This window comes from Zootoca vivipara, chromosome 1 (genome assembly GCF_965207765.1).
Source record: "Zootoca vivipara chromosome 1, rZooViv2.hap1.1, whole genome shotgun sequence".
NCBI lineage: Eukaryota > Metazoa > Chordata > Lepidosauria > Squamata > Lacertidae > Zootoca > Zootoca vivipara.
The window spans coordinates 75215841-75241809 of NC_142582.1; positions in this window are offsets into that span (position 1 = coordinate 75215841).

The following is a 25969-nucleotide window of genomic DNA, read 5'->3' on the forward strand; positions in this document are numbered from 1 at the left end:
GAATTTTTGGATGTAATGACAGACAGGGTGAGAGGTACGTAAAACTTTTTGTTTCTTTAATAAGGTCAAGCTTGCTATATTGATGGATATACTCAATTTGTATCCCACTTTACCACCAAATGGTGCTCAACCATGAGAATGAAATTATTTAAGATCTTCATTTTGAGGACAATGGGTCATCACAAACATTAAGGAAAAGAAACAAGAGCAAATGAGTGTTTCTTAATCCATCTCACTCAAGGAGCTGGTCTGCAAGGCAAACTAGAGCAGTCATATATTCTCAAGGGACCCTTCAGCAGCAAAAGGAGTGCTAGATAAAGGATAATATTTCTTCAAATCCTTCACATTCCTGCCAGCTCTTTTGAAGGGACATAATGCAGAGATTAGCCTACATATAGAGACAAAGCCAGTGGGAACTAGCACAAGAAAGAACTTCTGTACTGAAAACTAAGTCTGAATAATGAAGGCCACATTGCTTTCTTTTGCTGTGGAGTCCAGTGAGGTGCCTCTTTTGATGAATTAATCTGTTTCAGAAGGACACTTTCTTGGCATGTCTTCAGCACAGTTTTCCTTTTTTAGTGAATGCTTGAGCTATACAGCGTGCCTAAACTCAGAAATAGGGCATCATTGCAGACCCTCTGTGTGGGAGGAAGATAGGTCAGAGAGACTGGTCAGAAAATAGTAGTGGAGTTAAGAAATCGGTGAAATATTGCTGATTTGTATAAAATAAATCTGTTCCATATTCTGTTCCATAAGCATTGGGTGTAAAGTCCAGTCCTTCATTAGAATAGAATAGAATAGAATAGAATAGAATAGAATAGAATAGAATAGAATAGAATAGAATAGAATAGAATAGAATAGATCTTTATTGTCATTGTCCCCTTGCAACGAAATTTCTCGGTTGCTATATCAACTCAATAGGCACCTGTATCAGAATTTCTTCTCTCTACTGATCAGCACAGCATTCAGGCCTCTGTCCTCCATTTCACCTGTTCCCAGCACATCACTGACTGCTTACAAAGTGCTAGTTGTTATGAGCTCCAGCATGTTTTGAGGGTTGGAAATGGAAGGCTTGCATCCTAGAGCTTCCTGGTGGCAGGAGGGGGCTCTGGGGGGGGGAGAGGGAGGAGGGGACAAACCCAATTATAAAATGGACCGCCTTCAACTATCCACTTTGCATGGGAGAATATGTTATGTATGTCTTGCTTTATTGTGTAAAATTAATAAAAATTATTATGTGAAAAAAAGGAAATGGAAGGCTTGATCTCCCCACTGGACACATTGCCATGTGCAAAGGAAATAGATGGCCTTATCTGATGCCACATCAAGTGTGTGTGAGTGTAGGGCTAAGGGTTACTGAGAGAGGAGGCCAGTGCAGGTCAGTATCTCAACACCTTACAGTTGAGGAATGGCTGACTTTCCCCCAACATACATGCAATTCCCTGAGCTGCCCTGTGGGAACTTTTCCATCTTGGCAGAGGATGGTCTTTGTTGTTTTGCAAATGGTGTAATCTGCCCAACATAGTGTAAGTATTGAAGCACCACTGGAGCAGGTGGCATTCTGGACTAGCCTTTTTTTTCTCATTAAAGCAGAACACTAAAATGTTTTTGTTCTGTTGTGGGGGTTGCACAGCCTTGCACTTTGGGAGACATCCAAATCAATCAAATATTGGAGAGTGGGAAAAATGACTGTAATTTAGAAAAAAGAAAATTAACCACAGGTCGCTCCCTATCTTTAAGCACAGTCTTCCATTGATAAGATAGCAGGGTGAAATCCAATTGTGTCAGCCCCCACCAGAACACGCACTGTTTGCAGAATGGACTCATCTCTCCCTGCAACCCCCTACATGCCCTCAAAAGCTGCTTTAGGGGTTTGCCAGGGTGAGCACTGTGGAGGCAGAAGGGGAAGTCCTGCTTGCATGAAGGTGTGTTATCTTAATTTTCTTCATAATGATCTTGGGAGATTGATGGGGTTGATAGCAACTCACTGGCGCTAGTGCATTATTATTAATTATCCTAATTCTTATTTATGATTCACTTTTCATCAGGCATTCTATATCCAGAATGCTTCATGGCTGAGTGAAGACTTGAGCAGAGATTTCCTCAGCGTCCAACTTTCTGCCTGCCACATCACATTTACTGTGTGGACAATTGCCGTGTACGAATGGAGAGCAAAACGTGCACCGACCGCAAGACAGAACTTCCCTGCTGCATTCAACTCCTTCTGAAAAAGCTCTGCAATATTTAAATCTACTGAAAGCTATGGAAGAGTAGAGATTTGCTACCATGCTGTGAAGACTTTGTGTAATAATCCCACCTGCCGATCTCTGGCAATGCTTAGCATGGCCCACCTCTGTGGACACCAAAGATAAACATTTTTGAAAATGTTTATAAAATGCAGATGTCTTGAGGCACGAGGGAGTTGGATATTGGTAAATCTGACTCCCTGTCTTACTCATGCATTTAAATTAACCTTTATTAGGCTACTGCATGGAACTTGAGCGTATTTGCTGCCTAAACACCTGCCTGATTTGTGAGCAACCATCAGACCTAGAAAACCTGCAGTTTAAGTGACAGAAGCATGCACAAAATAAGTACGGGTAGATGTTTTCTTGAGAACTAAACTGAGCATTTGGCTTTTGGGCTGACACGGAGCACTGCATGGATATAAGGCCATGGACAATTCTCATTATCCTACAGACCTTATCATAAAGTAGTTCACACAAAGCTTTATCTTCTGCATGCAGCCAGTCATGGCTATGTCCCCAAACAGATCCTGGAGGCTTCGGGGATGTTGGGCTAGATGGCCATTGGTCTGATCCAGCAGGCTGTTCCTGTGTTCTTATGACCTGAGTGCAATGAGTACCCCCTCCCCTCCCCTCCCCACCCCCTCCCCACCCCTTCTCTACATAAGTGCCTGGGGACTCCTATTTCACTGTATCTGAAGAAGTGTGCATGCACACGAAAGCTCATACCAAAATAAAAACTTAGTTGGTCTTTAAGGTGCTACTGAAGGAATTTTTTTATTTTACTTCGACCCAGACCAACATGGCTACCTACCTGTAACCTGAGTGCAATGGTATGGCTGCTACATGCTTCTCTCTTCTTTAAAGGAAAGGAATCATCCAAAATGGGCAACCATTATCTGAATGGTAGAGTAGACCTTTCCTTCCACAATTGACCAGTGGTTTTCATTATCATATAAGAAAATCACTGCCACAACAATAGGCATCAGTGCTGGCTCTGAATTAGCTGGGCACAATTCACATACAGTGGACACTCGAGTTGTGAATGTGATCCATGTGGGAGGCACGTTCACAACACGCAGCATTTGCAACCCGCGTCTGCGCATGCGCAGCTCACAATTCGGTGCTTCTGCGTAAAGTTCTGGTACTTCCAGGTTCGGCATGGAGCGCAACCCAAAAAGATGCAACCTGAAGCGGCTGTAACCCGAGGTATGACTGTATATGTTTTCCAAGGATTCATGGGTGCATGAATCGTAGAAGCAGGGCCAGATGGGTCATATGGAGAATGAAGAAGAGAACATAATGTGTGCAATCTGCCCGACATAAAGTGACAAAATCTCAAGCACAAGAAAGACACGGAGTGGAATGAAATGCAGCCCTTGTTTTGTTCATCAGGTAACTTCTAAAAAGGGCTATCCTTACCATAAGTGATGATTTTTGCACAACCTGCAGTAGGGTTATGATTAGGGTTGTCAGAGAACATATACAAATTCACATTTATGGATTCTTATTATTTATTACATTTGTTAGTTGCTTTTTACAACAAAACCCAACAAGATAAAATACAAGCGACAAAAACACTTAAAGCTAGATACTTTAGAACAATGTGTAATAAAAAATGGCCAGCCATGTTTTCTGCATAGCTAAAAATACTCTCTTATGCCTTACAGGAAACGTTTGATAGAATTTATTATGTTTGCTCTCTAGTACCATTCTCAATGCAAAAATTTCAAAAATGCGTTTTCTGGTTTGTTCTTGACCTCATGAGTGAGTCAAATGCATTGAAATTTTGCAAACGCTGCAAGCTCAATCATAGAAATGGCAGTTGATCCATTGAAAATAGTCTGAGCCTGATGCTCCTTTGAACTTAGCAATATCTCAGTAAAATAACTCAATCTGCATTATCCAGTGTATCCAAGGTACCTCTTTGGCCTGAAAGCATGATGATTTATAGGAAGGTTCAATAAAAGCTATTACATTATCAACATTGTGCATGCTTTTTCTCCTGGGAAATGCATAATGACATTTATTGCCATGAGACATTTAAAGTGCTTGAGTGTATGATCTATTGTGCTAAGATGCAACATTTTTATTACTTAAATGCAGAAAACCTTGTAATAGTAGTTGAGAACTTAACTATTTCTTTGACATTGTATTTTACCAAATACTGCTGCCAGTTCAGTAGCTGTTATACAACATGTATACACAAGAATATGTTAGCTATGGAATAATTGGAAGCAGCAGCGATGGCAGCAATATGGAGTGAAGGCAAAAAAAGGACACAGATATGTCTGACTAAACTTCAAGGAGGGGGGAGAATTCAATGGAGCAGCATTTTCAGTGTTAGCATCAGATTCCATGGCAGTGTTCTGTTTGATAACACTTCCTTCTAGAGATGGCAGGGGAATTCAGTTTGCATTTTAATGTGAACTTACATAATTCACACTTCCCAAAACATTACGTGGGCTAAACACAGCTATCCTTCAAAATTCCCACTTCTCCAAATTTCATGACTCAGTTCACCATCCAAAATATGTGTATGAAAATGTGTTTGTTAGGGGAAAGTGTGAATAAAATGACAAACTGAACTGAATATTGGTGAAATAACATTTTTTTAAAAAAAAGCATTGCAACGGGGGAAAGTACTTGCAAACCAGTATATTAGGCAAAACATGAATATTAAAAGAAATGTGCACTAAAATGCTGATGAACTTTTCGGAGGAAAGTTTGCAAACTGAACTGAATTTAAGATTGAAAAAGTGAGAAACTGAGGGAAACTGAGAAATCCATCTCCACTTCTGACGTTGAAATCTGTCCCTGGGGAAAAAGTGAACCAGGAGTTGGGAATCTCCTGCCTGTGAGTCAGTTTGTGATCCAAGGTGGCCCATGAGGCCATTTCCCTCAAACCATGCCCACCTGTTACTGGGCCACATCATCTGATGGGTGGGTTTTGCTCCTGAATGTTGCTTTGACTGCATGCTCCCTGTGAGGAATGTGTTGGCAAAGCAGACCCCTGCAGAAGCTGTGGGTTGTGCCTCCCCCACCCACCAGCTGGTGAGTGGAGAGCTCAGTCCTGCTGAGTACAATTTTGTCATCATGTTTCCTGGTGGAGCAAACCCCTGCAGCCAGCAGGACTGATGAGGAGAGAGTGCAATCCTGCTGGGGTCTGCTTCACTAGTATGTTCCTCTCCCCGCTCATGGGGGGGGGGAAGCTGGGCAGGAAAACCCATCTATCAGCCACTTGACATCACCATCAAATTTGGATCATGGGGTTGGGGGAAGATAAAGATTTGGCACACCAGGCCAAAAGCAGCCAGCCCACCAATAACATAGACTGAGGTGGTTGTCGCAGGCAGCACCGAGGAGGAGGAGGAGGAGGAGGAGGAGGAAGCCATTGCTGCTTTCCATAGCAGGGTCTCCATAGCTGCTGTAAAAAGTGGCAGCAGGGCAGTGGCTTCTCTTCCTTTCCTTCTGCTCCAAGTGTCACCTCTCTCTAGGCAGCCTCACTGAATAGGCTTTCTTCTCTCATTGCAATAATAAATAATAATAATAATAATAATAATAATAATAATAATAATAATATTTATACCCTGCCCCAGCCAGGGCTGGGCTCAGGGCAGCTAACACCGAATATAAATTATAATAAAATGTAATAGGAAACAAACAAACAAACAAACAAACAATTAAAATACAGCTTAAAATACAGCTTAAAATGCAGCCTCATTTTAGTAGTAGCCCATAAATCAAGACCATAAAGGGAGGAAACATCAGATATTCACCCAATCCAGCAATCCATGCTGGTCCTATATGGGCCAGCAAAAAAGCCAAGGGAAAATTTATATAGCAAATCCCATATGAGAGCAGGAAACCTAGTCACCGAGTGCCCGGAGAGCACCAAGCCTATAGGAGAGCAGTAAGCTACTGCCCCACTGCTGCTGCTGCTACTTTACACAGCAGCAATGGCAATGCAGCAGCTTCCTCTTATGCCTTGCCTCCTCCTCCTCCCTTGAGCTCACCCATTCCCTCCCTCGCTTGCCTTCCCTCTGCCTCCACCCATTCCACTTCCTATTTCAAATGCAAGGAATATTAAAAGGCCTTCTATCCTGAGAAGATGCTATCAGATTTCATCCTGAGTAGAATATTTCCAGTTTGGTGTAAACTCAGGCCCACAACTTCCGATTGAGCTCAGTCACATTACACTGCAGCAGCTGGACTTTTGGAGTTTTGCTTTTTTACAGTTTTCGCTGGCATTTGCTAGAATTGTTCCTATGCTAAGGTTTTATTTGGCCCAATATATTTTTATACTTCCCATTGTTGAGCTTGCATTTGCATTTTAACTTATCCTCTGTCCTGTGCCAAGGGTATTTAGTGTGGTATCCAACTCTGCCACCAGATCCTACTCCTGCTCAATGCTTTGAAGCATATGGCCATTAAAGATATATTTCCTAGTCTTGCTCTAATCCCGAGGCTCATTACCTTGCACTTCTCTGTGCTGAATTGCTTCATCTGCCCATGCTCCAAGTCAATGCAAGTCATTCCAAATTTGATTGCCTTCCTGCTTTGTATTGACTGCTCCTACCATATTCTCAGCAGTCAATTTAATCTCCTTTATTTCCATTTGTAAAGCTAACCATTTTGAGGCAAACACTGTTTTTCTAAGCTCCTCAATAGCCACCTTCGCTCCATTCATTCCCAGTGACTAGACCTTTTTAGGTGATTGTCCCACTTTATTAGTGTTGGTGGCAAGGAAAGATACATGTAAAAAGAGAATTCCCTGGATGCCAAGGTCCAGGTTTGGAGCAAGTACTCTTTAGCGAGAGAATGCTAGCAGGGATTTAAAATCACAAAACATGCAGCAAAGTAAAGCACGGAAATATAGGCTGTTAGGCCTTTAAAATACAGTATGTGTCCTTCTAAATTCCTTCCAAAATAGTTCCCTCTTCCCTCAGCATAGGAAAAGATTACACATTTGGTAAGTTAAAAATGGTTTACATACAAACTCTCCCAAGGTCAGGTTCATGTGCTTTTCCATACAGCAGTCAGAAAACACAGGCAGTGCTACTTGGCTTAGTTACAGGGGTTAAAGTTCTTAAAATATTGATATAGGAACACAAGTATGGCTTGTAAAAGCCATGCGGTCTGAGCTTGGAGCAACCAACTCAGAATCTCTTCACTCATTGAGCTTCTCTGGTCATCTGAAGGCGAACTATAGGCTCGATTACCTTCCTCCTAAGGTGAGGGGGAGTAATCTAAGCCTGGCAGGACAGCTTACTCTATGGCATTAAGCTCTTTATGCATTAATTAGACTTAAGCATGCTGGTTATATGAGGCTGGTTATCTCACAATTAGCTCACGTCCAATCAGTCTCTTGTTTATCTCTTGTTACTATGGTTTGTCTCTGTGTTCTCCTCTCTTATTGCTCTGTGTATTTCATTTCAGTCATGCTGTATTAGCTTTTGTTCAGCAGAATCTTATCATTTGCCCCATGCAGCTTCTACTTAATTAAATCATATTTTTCTTAAGTGTTCACTGAATGCCATCACACTTAATGTCCTCAAAATGATCACTGCACATGCTGGATATGTATTTGATCTCCTAAATAAACTTGTCAATGAAATGAGTTAGAGAGAAACAGTAAGTGAAGATTCAATACATGCAGTCGTCTTATGTAATCCATTAGCAGAGGCCTTCCCCTTATAATTTATTTAAGAAGTTTAGGGTGTGACACGAAGCAATTAAAAACATGATCTAATCTATACAAATCTAAGTAAAGTGCTATGTTCTGTAAGATCCCTGACAAGCATTTAATTTGACATACACTTCGGTCAGCCCTCTTTCTATTGATATTCCCCCAGATGTCAAGGGAATGAGAACTGTACCACAAGTGACCCTCATAAATCCTATTTAACAGGGTGGGGTACCTCCATCCTACATGCAAAATGCAGCCCCTCCCCAGGCTTCCTTATCTGACCCTCTAGACTCTCCCCAGATCACACCAATCTGTATCACACATTTGTAACCACAACAGTCCTGATGATATCTCAGTTGTTCAGTTGGGGAATTGAAACAGAAAGTGTAACTTACACTGCATGGAACCAACTGGGTAGTTTATGGCAGAGTAGTGACTTAAATACCTATGTCTCAAGGTCAGACTGAACCTTCTGCCTGAATAATTACGATGGAGCTCTGGCTAACAACCATCAAGAAGAGACCTTTTCCTCAGTTCTTTTGAACACAGCCGGCTTTCAGGCTGCTGCCATATACACACTACCAGCATAGCAAACTGTTTGGTAATGGAACAGAAATCGCTGCATTTCATGCTAACCCCAGCAGGATTTTACCATGTAGTATCACTGTGTGTTTTCTGAACTAAAACACAGACTTGTGCCAAAGTCAAATTAGCATCCTGATCCTCAGCCTCCGGCATGGAAGTCAGCTCCAGGGGAATGAATGGGACTGAACAGTGCAATCCGACCCATGTCTTCTCAGAAGGAAGACCCACTGAGTTTAATGGGTCTTCCTCCCGGGTAAGTGTGCCCCTTGAACATTTGCTCCTCAGATTCAATGGCCAAGCAAGCTGAGACATAGGAGAGCTGAGATTGAATCATACCCAACAGTTAGTTCAGTGTTTAAAAGCAGCTGCAGCCTCATATTGGGTTGGGGCTTCACCACTGTGGGAAAGAGGAGTTAAACCTTTTCCCTTGCATGCTCTTTCCAGTTAAAATTCCTCGTCTCTCCTGTGATACAAACACTCCTTGTAGGGGAGGAGAAAAGACAGGTGCAGTGCAGACACCTGAACCCCCTCCCCCCAAAAGGAGGACTTTTAGTCACCCTCCATGGGATGCTTTCATGTTTTGAAAAAGACACCAGGAGATCTGATCAGGGCAACTATGCTTTTGCAGTGAAACTTATAAAAAAATTGGTGTAGCGCTTTAAATCTGTCAGATGGAAATCCCAAGGTACTTCTCACGCTGCCATCCCTCTGGATAGAGGAAGACGAGACGCAGAAACCCATTTTCTTTCAACAGCCATGAGTAAGCTATGATAGGGGCAATGACATCTTGGCTGCAATATTGAGAGGAAACATGTATGATATCACTTGCATTTAGAAATACAAAAGATAAATAAATTTATTCATGAGAGTCCACTCGTGACTGTTTATCCCTGTAAATAGCATTTTTCTGGAAGTAGCAGTAAGTTCACTATTCATTTGGAGTCAGCAATTGCTTTCATAGCTATACACATAACTGGAGTGCACTCGGCATAATGTAATACGTATTAAATGCACTTTTAAAGGATTGGCCTGATGATAAGTTGCATAATATTAAAATAGGCTCCCTCAAAACACTTTACATTGCACTTGGCTAAAACGAGGTACCACGCAGAATGTATAACCAGGATTGTGAATGGTTTTTAATGTGGAACGGGACACAACAACTGGAGAGCCCAAGGCCAAAGCCAAATGGTAATCTACATGACCACACACAGAAGCAACCTTCCATATGCACAGCCTATGCAGATGCACATCTGGAGATACACTCCATTTGCCTTATGAAGGTTGTCTGCACCCAGACTAGTGATGGGCCCAGAAGTAGCCCCATTATTATGTCAAGGCAGAAAGGCTGCTCCTGGCAACTTGGATGCAGTGGCATTTGACATTCTTCAAGAGTATGAGGCCACCCAGCACAGAACTGCCAGCTCCAGGATCAAAGCCATAACACTGGAATTTCTGCCTGTCTTGTTTGGACTGAATTTCAGTTCATTTTCTTTCATCCAGTCGCTGTTTAGTCAAAAGCAGGCATCCCCAAACTGTGGCCCTCCAGATGTTTTAGCCTACAACTCTCATGATCCCTAGCTAACAGGACCAGCGGTCGGGAAAGATGGGAATTGTAGTCCAAAACATCTGGAGGGCCAAAGTTTGGGGATGCCTCATCAAAAGCTTCTACAATGCTCCCTTATCAGGAGAAATGGAAGTGGTGTTTATTTTTATTTATTTTATTATTATTATTATTATTATTATTATTATTAACATAATTTAGCCCTAAACACACACACCCTCAATTCAAATGTTGAAAAAGCATGTGGGATGTAGCCCAGGGATGAGGACAACTGTCCCACCAGTACTAATCAAGAATTTGCTTCACAGGTAGAAGCAGAACCACTGAAAAGTAGTGCCTCCAGCTCCCCATCTACCCAGGTGATTAAGAAACATGTCATGTTTAAAGGCATCAAAAGCCACTCGGAGATCAAGAAGAATCAGCAGGGTCACACTGCCTCCACCATTTCTCAGTGTAGGCCATCCACAACAGTCCTCAAGACATGGGACTGTTGTTTGGGATGGAATGGAGAGAGATTATGCTTCCCAGCAGTTTCTCCACTATACAAGCGGCACCTTAAGAGAAGACAACTGGATTTGGATCCCACATGGCAAATGAATTGCTATACATTTATCACATCAAATATATGTCTACCTAAGTAAGAAGCAGCCATTTATCTGACACACTCCTATTCTACCATGGACAGTGGGCCAATCGAGAAGTACAACAAATCCAGATTAGTCCCTCAAGCATTTTGTGAACACAAGCCTCACTGAAATGAATGGGGGTTGTGCCAGCAAACCTGTTTTGGGAACGAGAGAATCTTTTTTGCTTAGCTCTTTAGGAAAGCTTGGGTCTTTCTTGGCACATTTATGCCTGTGTGTTCCATCCTGAGGCCACTGCATCCAGGCCAAGATTATCCCATGGCCTGGAAACTGGCGAATAGCCGTTCTGCTTTGGAACATGATCCAAAGCCTTCCAAGCTTCCCTTCATTTTCTTTCTTCTCTCACTGAAAAACAAAACTTAGATCAAAACCTAGCAAGCAATAGCCTTTTCACTTAAGACATACAGATGCCAGCTCCCTATACACAGTCTAGGCAGGTAGGGTCCGTTCCCCCTGTGGCCAGGAAGCCATATAGTTTCTGTTAGCTACATGGACCAACATCAAACAAGTCTAGTCTGAAGAGATATGTGGGGAATCGGCTCTCTCCATTCCCCAAATGAGAACAGTTTGGACATGCCCTTATCAAATCCTATCAGCAATCATTTGTGAAGAGGGGGAAATGGTTCCAGGTAAAATGCAACTCCAAAGATTGCTCTAAGGACGGCAAGAAAGAAAACAAGTACACAGTGACTTTCATTGGTGCCAAGGGAATGCAGAGACATGGACATATTTCTTTTCCTTTAACAGCTTTTTTTAAAAGCCAGATGCCTACTGGCAGTGACCAGCTGACAGAGCTTATCAGCTTGCAGACCAGAGATAGGACAAGCAGTAGCAATATCCACAATGATACATCTGCAGAATCTGTCAAACGCTGTTTCTTGATTTGGAGAGACTATCTGTAAATGGCCCTTTGTACGGCCAATATTTTTAAAATCCTGGCATGCTAATATCCCGCTCCTTTTCTCAGATGCACTTAAAACTAACCTTGGTTCACATTCAGCCCCCAGCCTACCGACTGACTGCAAGAAAGTTTCCTCCAATATGACTCATGGTTTGAATTTTTGCTTGAGATTTGTGGCTGAATGCATTCTAAAGCTGGCCAGTTACGCTGTGCAGGGGTCGCCAACCCTTTTGGGCTTGTGGGTACATTTGCAAACCAGATAAACTGTTGAGGGCACAACACACTCCCCTGAAGCCAAACACACATCACAACCTATTCTGTTATCTCATGTTATCAGAATGATTCTTTCAAGCAGAACTTTCAAGCAGTGAGGAGAGGGTGAAGGAACCTTGTGGGCACCAGGAAAACCCACTGTGGATGCATGTGATCCATGGATACCATGTTGCCAACCTCAATACATATATGAAAGCTCTTTTTTAACAGTTAACAAGGGAATTCTTAAACTGAGGTCCCCCCTGAGCAACCCCTGGTGACACTGCCCCCCATCTGATCAAAGTCTGAATCTTAACACCCCCAAGTGACTTGAAGAAGGGAGGCATTTTTCAGAATCTCCAGGCCAAAGTAGCTTGTCATGCAGGGTTGAGAAAATCTGGTTCTGCTTTGATTCCTTCTTCTGCCCACGAGCCCTGTCCTCGTGTTCAACTGTGCTAACATAAGCCTCAACAAAGCAGGGTAAAATAAATCATGACTGTCTCCTGACTGGTTCTGGACTTTGGAATATTTCCTTCCTTAAAGCTGCTTAACATTCCAGTGTGTGAATGGATCTAGCACTTTGGCAAAGCTTTAATTAGCTGCACCTGGTTCCTTTCCTGAGCTGTTGTCTATTCTGTCCCCGTGAGCCTCCACCTGTTTATTTTCAGAACCTTTATCCCTTCACCTGTTTGCTTCAGCATATGTTCTGTTTTGAAGGCTGCCTTTTGATGGCTTTCCATGGACTGTTTTCCACGTAAACCAGAGTTCTTCTTTTCTCTTATGCCCATGAGTCTCATCCTGATACTGCCAAGGACTGCTGGGCCTGGACCAGCTTCACAGCCGAGTTGACTAACTTCTTACAATGTAATCCCATGGCAGGAGGCCCGATTCTACTGACTTCTGAAGAGACACAGAGTGTTCCCATTTCATTTGTGAATCACTTCCCATGAAACATCTAGAAGTGGTTTAGCTATGAAAACATCAACAATAAAAACCTAATTTAAAAACAAAAAACGGTTTCAGATCCAATACAGAGGCAAGGATAAAAATAGCAAGGTGGAGTCTAATGTCCATTCATTCCAGAGGTGGTCAACCTGCAACTTTTGAGATTCACATGAGGTCCTTGACCTAATAGAAAAAGCCTCTGGCAAGTGATTAGTTCAGAGTTCTAGCAAGTATGAACTGTCCCTCCAATGAGAAAGAGAGGGAGGGAGGGAGGGAGGGATGGTCCAACCCACCTTTTGCTCTGGCTCTGCCCATTGTTGGCTTCGGTTTCCCCCTCCCTATCAACACCACATGCCCCCCCTGAGAGATAAGCCTCAGGGGACTGCAGCTCTCAACAGAACAAAGGTTCCCACTCTGGCTTTATTCGACTGTGTGATCAGCTCACACACCCTTTGATAAAGTGAATAGCATTGCTCATATTTTAGGAGGGAAGGAGCCATTGAGTTCAATAGCTGCTGAGCTCTTAATACTTCAGAGGTGCTTTGCTACCTTCTTTTTTTATTCCACCTGCTGTTTTTTTCTTTTTAATCCAGAAAACCCACCATTTTCCAGTTCTGTGAATCTGTATTTAAGTCATCATTCCACCATTGTCAGGTTTCTTTTACAAGATCCTGCTTCACAAAGCACTGCAACCTAAGCGCTATGATTTCAGGAAAGCAAAGGTCGATGTGCGTTACTGAACAAAAGTAAGCTGCCCTGTGTGCTTTGAACTATACGGAATATAAAAAGGCAGTTAAGGAACAACTGATTTCATGTTAAGCCTCGAGGATGTAACTGATTCACCAGCTGAATCTCCTGTGGTGTATCTCCTAGGCCATTTCCTCTAGGAAAGTTGACCTTGCTGCTTCCTCTTCCCCTAATGAAGAGTCCACAGTCTTCTTGCTAGGAAGGGGCATTGTAAAATTCAGCTTTCCACTAGGTGGCAAAGACAGGCAATGATTTGGTTACACTTCCCTAGGGATACACAAATCTGCCAGTTTTTATTTCTTTCAGTTTCTCATTTTCCCCATTTTAAGCATGGTTTTCCACGTTTCCTCATCGGTTTGCATTTTTTTAAAGGCCTCAGGAAAATTTACCAGCTTTTTAATGCATAGTTCTCCTAACACATACATTTTTGTATGCAAGTTTTCTAATATACACAGTTTTAACCAGCATTCCCCCCCCCACAACACATTGCAGTTTTATATGATGTTTTCACTAAAATGTTCATTTTTTATGCATACTTTCCCGTAATACGTACATTTTTGGCTGGAGAACAGCACTGCAAAATTTGGAGAGGCATGAAGTTCGAAAGACAATTGTATTTCTGTTAAAGATAGTTAGCAGACTGTTTTGGGAAGTGGGAATTAGGTTTGCATTAAAATGCAAACAAAACCAAATTTCTTTCTCATCTCCTTACCACCACCTAGCAAGGTGTGGAAGCTCAAAACTGCGCCACCCAGCCTTGCCGTAGGGCTGGCCCTGCTCCCACTCTCTCCTTAGCCATGTGGTGTGACCCACTGGGCTCAACACCACCTTTCTTTGGGGGGGGGGGTTAGGTGGGAACTCAGCCACACACCTGCATCACGTCACACACACCCTTGTGCACATCTGGCTTCACATCAGCCACATCACTGAGCTTGCCATGAGAGAGAGGGTTGAGGTGGCATTCTGAAGGTGCAGCAGTAGAACCAATTTGCACCATGCCTCACTCTTTGCCACCTCACTATTCCCCCTCCGCCTCCCAGTTAGCACAATTAAGGTTGCCATGCGTCTGGAAAATCCTTCTTTCGGGGTCCTTCTTTCGGGGTCCTGCATCCCCATTGTCTTCCCCTTCTTGCTTGGAGCCCAAAGTTTGTGAGTAGCGGTGGGGCTGAGAACACTAGAAGTGGCAGCGGCAGGGTGTCCTGACGAGAGACCCAGGTGGCATTTGGGAGCCATAGTGCCACTGCAGCTGCCAGAGCCTGCCGAGTGCCTGGGGCTGCCCCTCTGCTGCAGCCGCCTCTTCTTCTCTTTTTTGGCGATCCCCCCCCCCCCGCAAAGGCCCAATGATTTTTGTTGAGCCGCCGATCGTCCGGATTTTAACTTCATGAAATTTGGCCACCCTGGATGACTGACAGGAAAACAGGTGCATGGTGTTCCCCTATCCCTCTGGCCCTGTGTACTGCTGATTAAAGTTATATAGACATTTTAGGGAGATGTGTTGTGTTTTGATGCATTGCAGTCAATATTAAAAGCCCCTTTGGAATCTTGAGTTTAAATGACTGGGGCAGGATTCAACTAACCAGACCTGTCAGCGGAAACTCTGTGCAAGGTGACAGAGATTTCCTCCTCTCCTCCACCCTTGCATGCCACCACAACCCCCAAAATGGTCTCTTGGGGGATTGGGAGAATTTATAGAACAGCACACAGGGGGAGGAGAGGGGGGACATTCCATCTGTAAAGCTGAAATGCTTGCGCAGGCAGACTAATTGTAAGATCGCCATATTGTATTCCACCCAAAGTAAGTAACTGATTGACTACCATCCAGGAATACTTCTGGGACCCCAATAACTCACTCTTTCATCTAGAATTGTATAAAACTCTTGTGGCCTTGAAGGTTCTATCTAAAATACAAGCATACTGACTCTGCCAGTATGGAAGGCTGTAATAGCTACAAGTCACACAGTGTGTGAGAATAAAGCAAAAAAAGTTCATCAGAATGCAAAGTGTGTGCTGGATGGTGTCATGGCTACCCCTGTCCACCTTGGTAAGCAATGGCGGTGGCTGAAAGAGAGGGTTAACTGCTGCAGTGGAGCTGGCCTTTGCACACCAGCAAAACCTTATACACTTGTTGAAGCCCATTTCCACAGAGAGCTGTCTCTGCACAAGGATGATATACTTGGAAGTAAGTTGCACTGCTTTCATTGGAATGGTCTTCAAATTAGTTATGCTTCAGTTTACATCCTTCATCTGACAGGGGGGGGGGGAACCATGGAGCATGCCATGGCATGCCACAATTTTATACAAAAGTCAAGAAATGCCTCAGTTTCTTCGAAGAGCAGCATTATTTTCCCACCCTAGGATCTTTGGAAACCAGAGGAGAAAGCTCTGCTATCTTTACTCATGAGTAACCGGAAGCAGTCCTTTAAATGGCCTCGGAACAAATTGCAGAGCAAGATAACTTAGAGAGAAATAGTTTAACAACAAGCTTTGTAAGTTAAGTGACTTTGTACTTGATATGCCTATACACATATATAAATCTGTCAGTTTGATAGCAGTGTAATTAATTTAATTTGAATAGCAATATTTTTACGGCACAGAAATCTGATTTAAACCCAAGCTTTCAAAGACAAGAGAGAGGCTAGTTTTTAATTAAACCAACAGTTTATCGGCATACCCACTGCTCCTAGTGAAGGAGACGAGAAATATTTTTTCATACGGAAGAAATACAGGAGATAACTCTGATTCTGTTCAGAAAAGTAACTACATCTTTAATGAATTTTTCTGGGCTTAAATAAAATGTGCACACACCAGTGTCTAATTTTTGAAATGGAAGTTCCACTGCAAGCTCCGCAGGGCTATCTGGCCCACCAACCTACAAATCCTTACCCCATGTAGGGTCCTTGCCAGATGTGTAACTCACATCTGGCAAAGAAGTAGTTGCAGATTGCTCAATCCATCTATTCAGGGCTGTTCCACATTACTGCACAACAACTCACCCTCTAGAGTTTTCTGTTGACTCTACTTTCAACAGAGAACTGCAGCCAATTCAGGGGCCCAAACAAGCATGCCTGTATCAGGCACATCTGTCCATAAACCTGTCCATTTAAATTACATATTCAGGCACTGAACAATGTGCACATTTTCAAACAGCTATACCTTCCATTCTTTTCCATTCTGAACCTGACACTAAACACTAATCCCAGGAAAAAGCCCTGGTGAGCCCTAGCAAAATAACACACACACACACACACACACACACACACACACACACACACACACTTGAATTTTACAGTATTTCATTCTCATGTTATATGTGTACATGTTTCTGTAGGCAATGGCATAAAAAAGGGAAAAAAGAAGCACAGCTTGTCTCTTATATTCTGCAGGCAAATATGTCAGATTAAGCAAAGTATGGCATTTCAGAAAACATTATACTTATATATTTGTCCTCTCAATGCAGCCAGTTTGAGCTATATGCACTGAGGGAGAATCAGTATGGAAGCCTATATTACCTTTCATGAAAATAACATTTTTCTGAGTATAAACACACTTTAAGAATGACATTTTATACCCCGCTAGACCGGCAGTGATGAAGCATAACTGCATTACACATGATACCAAGCTGTTTCAGAATTCTTATACCAACGACTGACATGCAACAATAGTGGCGAATCTTCAGAACTGTCACTGCTATCCAACACTGAACAACAAGGGGTAGGGTGGATGTTCCCTTTGGAAAGTAAATCCTAAACTCCTTGCTCTTTAATATTTCTAGAGCAGGAAAGCCTCCCCAGCAGTTGGACAGCCTAGAGGTTTATTCAGGCTGCGATGGCAGCCTATAAAAAAACTTTTTCCTTTATATAGAAAGTGAGTTTCTAATATAGAAAACCCCACTCTCCCCCAATCCACAATACTTTCATGAGTGAATAGCAGCATCTGGGGGCGAGAAGATTTTCACTAGGACTGTGACTTAGGAGGAAAGTATTAAGAACCTCTCCCCGTGTGCTGCAGTCAGAATCCTGATATGCTTCTTGAAAACTCATTTTGAAAGAGGAACACACACACACACACACACACACACACACACACACACACACACACACACAGGCAAGGTATGCATTTAACATAGTGTGCAGTTGGGTCCTGGGTGCCAGTGCTATCAATTCTGCAGCTTTTTACCAGCAGGGGGACTGTAACTTCAAGATTTTCCATTTCCTGGTGGTTTTCTGTTCCAACACAACATTATAGTCTGAAATGCCCAATGACAGGACCGGCCCACCCATGAGACAGGCTGAAGCAGCTACTTTGAGCAGCTGAATCCAGCGAGACGGTGCTCCTACAGGCACTCCACCAACCCCTGGCAACAGCTTCTTCCGGCAACAAGAGTTCCACAAGATCTTGCTAGATGTCACCAGAAGTCACAGATGCTCAACCCTGGTAAGCAAGGCTTTGGTGGGGAGCGAGGAGTGGGGGGGGGGAATGGCACCTTCCTCTTCCACCTTAGGAAGTAAGTCATTTCTAGTGCTATACAACCTGTGCATGCTTTCTTCCTTGGATTCTAACTTGGTTTCAATGTGTACAGCAGAAGGAATAAATTTGCTTTCTGAAATGATGCAACAGGTGTGTAATGCCCTTCTGCAGAGAATAAGGTTCATACCACAACTGTTTAAATGTTGACATCAGGCCAAGGTCCACCTGTTTGCCTAGGCTTTTATCAATTCTACTGCATTGTTAGGCTTCTGTTATGTATGATGCTTTATAGCTGAACTTAAAATGAGGTGAATTATAGACTGTTGTGATATTTTACTGGTTTTAAGTTTGCACTGTTGTTTAACTGATTGGTACCCACTTTGAAATCACACAATGAAGGGCAGGATAGAGGAAATAAATAATAAATTGCTCCTTTCGATCACCATAAAGAAGTCGAAGGGGAAATTGTGATGCTGCAATATTCAGTCAACCTACAATTCACTGTGCAGGGAGAGATTTACTTGCCGTGATTACTATATGTAGGACCTCATCTATTGGTTTGTCAAGAATTCTGCTCATATTGATCCAGAGCATTCCAACGTATAGTTAGAAGAGTAGAAAAAGACTTAGCACATTGCAGGATTCCCAAAAAATAGACCAGAGGCAATTAATATTTCATCCAGCAGAGTTTTACTGCTACTGAAGGGAAATGAGCATAAAAGTTACAAATCCAATACATTCAGGATTGGCAGTGTCCATAAGAAAATCCAGTTGCAGCAGACTTAACTTAAACTTACAATAGGACTAAAACCTTAACACTAAGCATACTATATACAGAACACCACACCAGGAGGAAAAAGAGACAGAACATGAAACTCAGGCTCCTTCTGGCCTATTATTATAGTCAGCATGACCTTGAGTGAGAGAGATAACAGAACCAGTTTAAACCAGCTGTTCAGTTTCTCTGAAGGAATAACCCAAACATCAGGAATCTTATGCCTGTTTCTAGACAGAGTAGAAACTTGTGTCAACTAGAAAGTTCCAGCTTGCTCCAAATTGTATCACACAGAGAAGCTTCCAGAACCCTCTTGAATCAATTAGAATAGGGAAGATCTTTATACATCAGATCAATATTTCCTGTACCAATGCAAACTGACATTGTTGACCAGATACAGGGGTGGTTTATGTACTGAACTTAGAAATGCCTCAATATGGGAGAGGGGTATGTTTGTTGAGTTTAGTTTTGTTTCGCTCTGTTTCATCAAAGTATGCCTCATCCAGGAAACGTCCAACCTGCAACATCAATAGCACCATGCTGCTAAAATAATAGGGAAGGTCAATGCCCAGTGAAGGCTGGTTCATTAGGGTGAATAGGGCAACGCCCCATCAAGTCTGAGTCTACATTCAGCCAGGCCCTTCCTGTTTCTCATTGGCTCTGGCATCAGCTACTAGTGGTCTCCCTGCCTTTTGCCCCAATGGCCCAATGCTCACCCATCACCATTGACTCAATGTACTCAGCGGAAGTGTACATTCTTCCCATGTGGAAGATTACAGCTGCTGTCACCAGTTGAAAGGAACAGGTAGCAGATGATGGGGGAAGTCTGCAACCTGGAAAACCACCTTCAGTCATTGTACAGGCAATACCGGGCTAGATGGAGAAATAATCTGCTCTGCTCTAAAGCAGCTTATTCTGTTCCTAGTCCTGGCTCATTCTGGCTGATATCAATGGCAATTTCCCCATATCTAGCTCTGAGAGAGTCTGTTAATGCTGCGAAAAGCTTACGATTTCTTATCAGTGTTGTTCCTTTATTATCTCCTTCCATTGGACAAAAGGTTATATTGCAACCACCATCTTAATGGAGAGATTCTGAACTGAGATGGAGCTGGATAAAACTGCAGGAAACCAGTTTGGTAGATCACTTTCCTTCTCTCCACCTTTGTTTCCCCTCCAACTTTCACCTCCATTCTCTAATTAGATTGCTGGGTGGGTTTGAGTTTTTTTTTTTTTGTTTGCTTGTTTGTAAATACTTTATCAGCTGTGTTGGCCTGGCTCTTCCTCTAGCAAAGTCTTGATTACCAGAGTTGGCAATATACTTCAGTTTTACAGCTCTGGCTCTCAAAGGTTCGGATTCCCCAATGAGGCACAGAGAAATGAAGGCAGGGAGAGTCAGAAAATAAATGCAGGAAGTGGAGGGAGCCTACATCTGGCTTTGCAAACATAGTGCCTACAGGTGCCGTGGTGCCCGGAGGTGTCTGCTAAAGTGCCCGCCAAGCTCCCCTGCACTGTTCAAGATTCAAAGTCTAAGCTGCTCTAGTTTATTGTACCTGACACCTTCACTGATGCATTTTTGGCACCAGATGAAAACTTTATCTCTCCCCCTGCAACCTTTGATGGTGTTTTTGCTGCTAATGGGCTGCCCAAGCTTTCTGTAGCTGTTATGGTGACAGAGACATTGTATTATGTATTTATAAATTGCATGTGCTTTGTATGTGTCAATTTTATAACATATTTTATTTTTTCTCAAGTTTTAGGATAGGATGTAAGAAGCAATTAACAAGTCAAATATATAGTTGTAGTAGTGGTAACAGGAATAAAAATGAAATAAAGATTTTAAAATAGTCACTTTTTTGCCCACTTTTGCCTCTGGATTTGGCCTTTGGCTCCACCCACCACTAGCAGATAGCCCCTAGAAAGATGCCCAAAGGCTGAAAAGGCTCTTCACCTCTGGCTTAGCATTACATCACCATCACCACCATCATCATTACTGAATTTAAGAAGAAGAAAAAGGAAAACATGAAAAACATGAAATAAAAATTAAAGAAGAAAAATGGCGAAGAGAAAGTGTGTGTGTGTGTGTGTGTGTGTGTGCGCGCGTGTTTGCCTTCTTAAATTTGCTTATCTATCTATCTATCTATCTATCTATCTATCTATCTATCATCTATCACTAATAATAGACCACCACCAGTTCACATTGCAGATACAGTGACCACCAACGAATAGACTTTTAATTAAGCATATGCGTTAATATCTGATTGAGGCCTATGTATCAAGTAGGGAGTGGGATTGTTCCCGGTGGGTTTTCCCTGACCCTAATGGATTGTTCAAGACTGGCTTTGTAGAAGAGCACATCAGTGCATGGAGATCAGACTGGGATCTGTCACTACAAAGCCACTTTCCTGCTTTCTCCACACATTGATTCATCTGCCCTGCTTGCGTTCCATCCTCTCAGCTTCCCGATTTTCTTCATGAACAGAGTGCTTCAAAACAGAATCATACACCCCTGGTTTTTTTTTCCCTTGAGAAAAAAATGATTGCAAAAGACCTGATAACCTATATAGTATATAGGGTTCCATTTTTTATAATTGCTTTCCAGTCGCTAAGTGTGCTGCAATTTGAGCAGCTAAGAAGCAACTCGTAAAAGCTCTCATTTAAAATCTACCACATCATAATGAGCATTACAAGATCCTCTGCAGCCACTTGGTATAATGGAAGGGACCATAACATTAGCATATAAAACATAGCTGCACAGCATAAAAACATTTAAGATGAATTTGTATTACTGAACGAGGCTGGTATTATTATAGATTACTAAATAAATAGCCTACTATTAATTACTTAGAGGGTGACTAATTTATTTAGTCTGAAATGCTGTGATTGTTACCAAGCAATGGATAAATGCCAGCTTGTAGGGTTATTATTACTTACAGTCCTTGAAAACTCAATACCTAGAGGAGAACAAGTCCTTATGTAAATCGACTCCTTTCGTGGTGTCATATAACAACAATGGCATTAGATGGATGTTAACATGCTACCTCATAATGGCTCTACAGGAAGTTAATTCAAACGGAAAATTCTTCATCATTATTGTTCTCCTGCTTCTAGGAGATCCATGCCTGATGGGAGAGCAAAATTTAATCCATCAGGCACACAATGGCGAAATTCACTTCACCACATTGTTCTCATAATGACTTTTCACATGAAAAAAAATCCATACCGTGGGCAGAGTGTTTTTATCTAGTGAACTTCACAGACCCCAGAGCAGAGGGGCCCAGCCATTAGCCTTAAACATAATTGCTCCCATCCAAAAAGGATGATTAGCATTTGAAAAGCAGGCAGATACATCTAAGAAATCAGAGATACTTTTGACACACACAGTCTGTAAGTAGCTGGCACTGATCAGGGAGTGGGAGAGGCAAGACATTAGATGGACTCAGCCCTACATCCCCTTTGATTACCGTCCTATTCAAGGAGTTCATTGAGCTCGGGGGAAGTATCTGCTCTGTAGTCCCAAGCACTCTGAAACAATGTTATTGAAATATCAGTTATGAAAGTATTTTAATTATTTTTTATTGTTATTTCTCATCCGTATCCCATCCTTTCTCCAAGGAGCCCAGAGTAATATACATAGGATTGTCTTAACTGTATATTCACATCAATCCTGTGACTTCTGGTTGGCAGAGAGAGAGAGAGAGAGAGAGAGAGAGAGAGAGAGAGAGAGAGAGAGAGAGAGACCCTTTGAATGCCATGCCTGTGCAGGGACTTGAAACCAAGGGCAGATCCACGCAATGCATTTGAAGCCCATCCAATGCATATTGAAAGCACATGACTTCCCCCAAAGAATTATGGGAAGTATAGTTTAAGAGTGATAGGGTATCAGCCGGTCTGAGTGAGTACAGAGTGCTGGAAGCGTGGCTCCTGGGGGTGGAGGAAAAAATGGCGGAATAGCTCCAGAGACTGTGTACAATGCCTGGGAATAACAGTGAGAGCAGCAATGTCCCTAGCCGTTGGGAGGGGTTGACTGAGTGCAGAGACCCCCCTATACCTGTCACATAGGGACCGTAGCTTTAGGAAGGGAAACTGCATGATTCTTTGGGGGACATCATGTGCTTTAAATGTGCACTGGATATACTTTGAATATATGTTGTGGAGCTGCCCCAAGTGTATCTACCGACCCCATGCACACAATAGTGAACACACCCATCTTTTTTGGGCATGCATGGTTCTAGGGAGGGCTCCGACAAGGTCTATCTAGTAAGGGCTACAACTCTCTCTAAAAAGTCTTTGGAGGAAATTCATTCTAAGGTACACCGCACCTGAAAAAAGCATTAGCCTCCCAGATGCTGGAGTGAATCACAGGCAGGGAATGCAATCCATTATGTTCCTATAAGTTTTATCAAGCATGTCCATCTGACCACTGCAGGTAGCTGGCTGTTGTTGGATCTGCCCCAGTCATGATAGGAAGATGTCTTATCATTGGATCATCTTGCTCAGCATTGCTGACTTCTTGTGCTGAGAACGCTCAGCCAAGGAGGACAAACGGACAAAAAGCATACACTTACAGCAGTTCCTAAGGTGCACAGAATACACATGCACACATGCTTCTGGTGACTACATAGGTGTCATTAACTTTCCCAGGCTTGTTCCTTGGCTGAACAATTGGAGCAACAGTGGGAACAAGTTCCTGCACTGCCAACTTGAGTATCCTCATTGGATGGACTGAGCACAAGCAACTGGTGACTTTTCTACACTGAAGTGGCCACTTTGCTTGCCTCTTCAAGACCCTCTTGGTCCTAGGAGATAGTGGGGCAGGAGATAGTGGAGATTTGACCAGCCCATTCCTCACCAGAACAGCCTCTTTCTCTGCTTCCAACACATCCTGCGCCCACTCCCCGGTCTCTAACTGCTTGGAGTGTTTACATGAAATTTACATTTACATGAAATTTGGTCATTACCATAGTTCATTTTTAACCAACATTCAGCGTTCAGCCAGTCAAAAGTACAGTCTTTGCTGGGTCTTGAATTGTCAGCAATCAATACTGTATCCAAAATTCACATATCCAATTCTGGGCCCAGTTACATGTTAAATTGCTTTCATTTCAACAGAACTCAAACTCGTAAACCCGGATTTTCAGTAAGCTGGGGCTTGTGCCCAATTTGGAAGGGGGGGAGGGCATGTTTTTGAGAAATGGAGACATCTGTGCTTTCTGAAACACCAGGAAAAACAAAATCTGACAAAAGAACAGCTTGCATTGGGCCATGTTGAGCTAAAGTGATCAGGAATGATAAAGAATTCTTAAATCTCTAACATGTTGACTCAAAGAAATTCTCATTGATTTCCGTGGGCCTTATTCCAGATAAATGGGGCTGCAATTTAAAACTCTGAATTCATAAAGAAAATACTCACATATATTTGAGTACAGCAGGGCAGAAAGAAATCATTTTGCTATCTTGGGGTTACATCAGGTCTTATCAAACCTTAATCGAGAGAGAAGTGTCAGCTTTAATACTTTCAAACAGATGAAAAGTCAGCAAGTGCATCATTTGGGTCTTCTTAATTTTTCAAAGCAATCATGTTAATATTAATTTTTGAGCAATTACTGTCTTTTTGACAATGTTATTTATCCTTTATAAACTGATGTCAGAGTGCATCTTTTGTATATTAATAGATGACAAGCAATGAACTATTTCCAGGATATTTAGCAGGATATTAAACCTAAATGAAGAAGAACAACTTAATCATCAAAGAATCATTTCATGCTTTTAAATTTTTGGCTTTTGCCTTCTTTGTCAGAAATACTAACACAATGTATGAATCTTATATTCCATGAAAGCTGGGGGGGGGGGGTTATTGCATGCTATTGATCTGTATGATACTTGTAAATGATAAAGAAACAGGTGTTGTTGTTTTTAAAAGGAATACTAACACAATCAGTATGAATTTGATTAATATTTTAGGACATATTGCTTTTAAAACACCCCATACAAAGCTTGCAAGAGTTTGGATTGCACATGCAAATGAAGGATGGAAATGAAACCGTCACAGTAGCCCACAGTAGAGTCACTTGGAGTTTTTTTATCTTGACAAAGTTGGCCAATGGATGGAACTGGCCATTTTATTTAAATGGTGTTTATGGTAGTGTAGTCCCTTAACACTGATTGGCTGAATTAGTTATTGGTGGCATGGGATGTTGCTCACACACACAAAAAGAAGAAGTTAAGCAACAGAAAGGCCAGAAGAAAGGACTGAAATATTCAGAGCAGGGAATTCATGAACAAAAAAAAAACTTGGGAAGAAATGTGGGTGACACAAGCAAAAGCGCAGAAGCATAGAAGAGACAGGAAATCGAGGCAGTGACTCCAGAATGCCCCTAAAAGAACTTTACATTCCATAAGGTTGGCTAAAGTGATGGCTAAAGTAACTTGTTCCTAGCTCTAGATCCTGGATCCTGATGAGAATTTTGTGGCACCCATGGCTTGAACAATCACTGCTATATCCTAACTTCACATCCTCGGCAGAAAATAAGGACCAAGGAAGCACGTGGGGGAAGGAATGAACTTTTCAATGTAATTTAAACTAACCAGCCACTTCCTTGGCTGCCTCTTTCTAGTTCTTGGGTAATATGCAGTCTGTATATAACTGTGTGTCAAAAACACTTGATTTTGTACTTGAATACCTGAGTGCAAAATACATGCATCCTGCAACAAAAGTGAAAGATGCAATGTGCACATGTGCCCAAATGAGAAACTCTGAGGTTATGTCCAGGCAAGAAGCAGTGCACAATTATCTAGTTGTACAAGTCATCAGAGGGATGCGGGTGGCGCTGTGGGTTAAATCACAAAGCCTAGGGCTTGCCGTTCAGAAGGTCAGAGGTTCGAATCCCCGTACGGGGTGAGCTCCCATTGCTCGGTCCCAGCTCCTGCCAACCTAGCAGTTCGAAAGCCCGTCAAAGTGCAAGTAGATAAATAGGTACCGCTCTGGTGGGAAGGTAGACAGCGTTTCCGTGCACTACTCTGGTTCACCAGAAACAGCTTAGTCATGCTGGCCACATGACCCGGAAGCTGTATGCCAGCTCCCTTGGCCAATAACGCGAGAATGAGCACCACAACTCCAGAGTCGGTCACGGCTGAACCTAATGGTCAGGGGTCCC